A 4698-nucleotide genomic window follows, 5' to 3' on the forward strand; every position below is an offset into this window, starting at 1 on the left:
GCTTTCTATTGCCTTCCTCTTTCCAAGCTGGCAATACTTTCAGCAGTATTTACTTGTTGATGCACTACATACTGATGAAGTTCAATTACGTTTTCTCTGCATTGCTTATGTTCCCGTTTAACGTGTCTGATATAAAGGGGAAATGGGAATGAAAGGCTCAGCCATGGTTTTATGGGATAAATTGCCAGATTTTTTAGAAGGTGGGGAATGACCGCCTAACAGCCCAATCCTATGTATATTAGTATGAAGGAAATCCTCTTAGATTCTTCAGATTGCTGCTGAAAAATCTCAAGTGACAGCTGCAGCAAGCTGTCATTGCTTCAATTACTGTATAAAGTTACAGCAGGCTGCCCATAAGTCTTTTTAATTTGGAGCTTGCTGCTTTTAATACAGGCCGTGCCAAGTTTCATTTACTTTGATACGGAGCCTGGCTTGTGCCTATCTTGATTTGATACAATCACATTGGTATACTAGAATGTGAGTAACTTCTTGCACCAAATTTGACTCCATCACGTATTTTTTATTATTCAGATTTCTGAAATATGCTGAAAGGCCTCTGGGCTAATGAAGAATGACAGAAGAATGACAAACTAACTGAAAAGAGCTAAGAGTTAACTACAAATATCTACTTTCAAGTATAAGATAAAGGCAAAGGGACCCCTGACCATTAGGTCCAGTTATGGCCGACTCTGGGATTGCAGCGCTCATCTAGCTTTATTGGCCGAGGGAGCCAGCGTACAGCTACCGGGTCATGTGGCCAGCATGAGTAAGCCACTTCTGGCAAACCAGAACAGCACACGGAAACGCCGTTTACCTTCCCGCCAGAGCGGTACCTATTTATCTACTTGCACTTCATGCTTTCGAACTGCTAGGTTGGCAGGAGCAGGGACCGAGCAATGGGAGCTCACCCCGTCGCGGGGAATCGAACCGCCGACCTTCTGATTGGCAAGTCCTAGGTTTTGTGGTTTAACCCACAGCACCACCCGCGTCCCACTTTCAAGTATATGATAAGCCTAAAACAGAAATGAGGAACTCCCATCAGCCCCAGCCAACATGGCCAATTGTCAGACATGATGGAAGTTGTTGACCAACAACAACTGGGGGGGGGGGCTGCGCTTTCCTCATCTCTGGCCTAAGAGAAAAGGGATTAGCTAATTTCGTGAAGGTCAGAGAAGTTAGCTATGGTCGTCATGCCTGTAGTCTTCTGTAGAAAGCTGTAGTTAGCCTGGGTCTTGCATGGCTTTCTTGCCATCAGTGTGAATCCTTTGGCATTATGAAGATTAACTTGTACATTTTATCCTTAATTCATGGCAGTTTTATTACACACTATGCTTCAGAAAATGCTGTTCATGTAACTTTTAAAAACAGCCTCCTTTGGCCCCACAATTCTGCTCTTATTCCTCTGGCACATCACAGCACTAGCAACATGTCAGCTCTCTGGCTTCCTTGCAATGACATTACCATTGATGCATCCACTTCTGTGCTACACTGGAGGCACAATCCAGAATGGCAAACAATTCTTAAGGAATCCAAATCACTATTTAAGCTGTAGAATCATAGAATCGTAGAGTTGGGAGGAACCCCTAGGGTCATCTGGTCCAACCCCCTGCAATACAGGAATCTTTTTGGCCAATTTAAATGTGGAATTTAATAATCATTTTATTAGATGTGCCATACTAAGAATCTGGAATTGATATACATCTAGATTATGCAGAAAGACCCCTCAATGGATTTCACCACAAGAAGCTTTCATCAGAAAAGAGGTGACAGGCAAATTTAATCATCAAGGAGATGATAAAATTAAAACAAGGGAACCATGAATAACAACAGAGCACCACAACTTTCAGTGGTTTTTTTTTATTATTTACAACTAGTAGAGCGATTTAAGTTGGATAAGAAGACTAGGGGTATGAAACAAAGTAAGGTGGATTTTGAGATGCAATTGGGTAGTGATGATGAGCATGTATAAACTCTTCTTGAAATTTGAAATGGAAGAGGAACAAGTTAAAGAATGCATGCTTAAAGGGGCAAAATATATTGGTTATAATATACAGATAGAACAGTGGGAACCCATGTAGACCAAAGGGCCCACTGTGTTATGATTAAAAGGGGATTTTTACAAAACAATGTACCATTGACATCTAATTACTGAGAGGTTACTCAGATTGTATCAGAAATATTCCAAACGTCTGTTGGAAGTGTCAGGAACATGAATGGACGTCCATGCCTTCTGGAAAATATTGGATGCAAATGCACATTGAAAGTTGATACTCAGCTGAAGCCAGAACTCTTCCTGCTGGGACTAATAAATTCAAAAGTAGAAAAAGATTATGGAAGATTATTTTGATATATGTTCACAGTAGCAAGATTGTTATATGCACAAAGATGGAAGGACTTACTATCACCTACTATGGAATAACGGTTATTGAAATTATTGGATTTGGATGAGATGGTGAAGTTGATGTATTTAATTCACCCGGCTGTGAGTCGTGAAGGCCACTCCCTGCAAGGCCTTTTTCCACCTGTCCTAGGGGGCGGGACCCAGACTCACCCAGCACCTACTAAAAAGGCACCTGGTGAGACCAGAGGTACATTGCTGTGCCTCACAACAAACCCTAACTATTGGATTCTTTTGCTCCATCTTTTTGTGCCTGCCAAACAGCTGTGTCATGCTTATGATAATATTTTATTCTCATAGTTGACCTCATTTGTAATGTTTTATTTTGAAATCTTTAAGATAATCTTTTAGTTTTCTGTTAGTTATGTTGCTTTGACTGTATACTCTATATCTGACTTTCTTCAGAAATGTTTGATTCTGTATTGTGTATTGATGTTTTAATATGCTGTTAACCACTTTGATATTTTTCTTAAAATATAAATCAGTATAGAAATGAAATAATAATAATAATAATTAGAGAAAAATCATTGTTGACATTTATTAATGACTAGAAACCCCTTGCAGACTTTTTGGGCCAAAAAGAAAATGAACTTTTGATATCTGGGTTTCAAGACTGAAAAAAGGTTGGTATATATGGAAAGTAGAAGAGTTGGATGATACTCTGGAGCAAGTGTTTTGAATAAGTCTATAAATAGATAGGCGGAGTATCAGAATTCTTTTCTTTTACAAAAAAAATAATCATACTCCTGATTTTGTTTTACTCCCTTTGCATCATGTAAGCTTTTGGTGGTTTTGATCAACAATGTCACTTTCCTCCCTACTCAGTTAGGGACACTGGCATTTGTGTGTTTGACCAGTACAGAAAGAATAAAATAGCAATTTATTGATCGTTTAGTTAGTGTAAAGTTATGAAGTTAGGGTTTTCTTTTTTAAAAAATACTGAAAGGGCCTCATTTATCCAAATATCCATGTCTGAAATGCATGTATATGATAAGGTTAAATTATTACTTACAATATTTTTGTCAGATTTCATCTCACTTAGATAATACATTAATTTGCAAGTTTAAATAGTTAAATTTCAGGCTGTTGGGTCAGACCCAGAAGATAAGTGAAATCATTTGTGAAATGCTTTTATTACTCTAGGCAATTCTTACTCTGGGCTTCATCTCCTATCACACTATTAATTTGCCAGTAATTAATTTGCCAGCAGATTGTGTGTGTGTGTGTGTGTGTGTGTGTGTGTGTGTGTGTCCATCTTGCAGATGCAGCAAACACATTTGAAAGTTCGTTGTGTGTGTTCTGCTTTGGTGTACAGTGTACACCCAATACTTTATGTACACCAACTGATGTTTGCGGTGTATGTGCAGGAATGCTAGAAGCTGAGTTCCTGTTCAAAGCAGACCAGTTCTTCAGCATGATTACAGGAATTTGGAAAACCCTCAATTACAGCTCTTGATATCAGTTGCAACCCAGAGAACCCCTTTCTTCTGTTTATATTTTTTTGTGCAATGCTCATTTCCGCCATTGTTGCAAAATGTTTGCAAATCCATAAATGTCAATGATAGATGAAGGCAGGAGCAGAGAAATATTGACTGTGTGTACACGTTACTGCTGGCAAAAAAGGCCAGACCACCCCTGTATGATAGATGTGGATTGTGGCTAACATTGTGTGTACACAACATCCCAAACCAGTGTTGGGAGTGCATTGGATGCGGAGTAAATGGGAGTGTGTACACAGCCTTTGTGTTTGCACATTTTTCCTGCTGATCACCAGACATGAGTACTACTCCAAACCCTTATAAATGGGGCGAAATAAAAAGAATTCCACACCAAAGAATTGTACAACAAATATTTTACAAGCACTGGGCCTTAAAAAAAAAAAGTTTCAGGCATGTCTCTCCATACTCCATGGCAAACTGCTGCTTAAATTCAAAACTCATCCACTGTTTTGATAGATTGTAATCCGAATATAATTTATTTATGGTCCACTGACGGCAAACAATACATTGTAATTAAATTGCAGTAGTTGAAATTTGAACTTCACACATAAGCAAATAAAATATATGCCCCGCCGTGATATAATGAGTAAGCACAACATTCCACCCCCCCTTTTAAAATATTGACTTAAGAAATGAGCTGCAGTTTGAACAAGCAAGGGATTTTATATAGGGAGATCATTTCACTAGCACAGAGGCAGAGAAATGATCAATATTTCTGCACTGATCTTTTCTTCATTATGGAGATGAACCCATAGCTCAGTGGTGGAGCATCTGCTTTCTGCATTGAAGGCTCCAGTTTTA

This window comes from Podarcis bocagei, assembly GCF_964188305.1.
Source record: "Podarcis bocagei genome assembly, chromosome: 6".
Taxonomy (NCBI): Eukaryota; Metazoa; Chordata; class Lepidosauria; order Squamata; family Lacertidae; genus Podarcis; species Podarcis bocagei.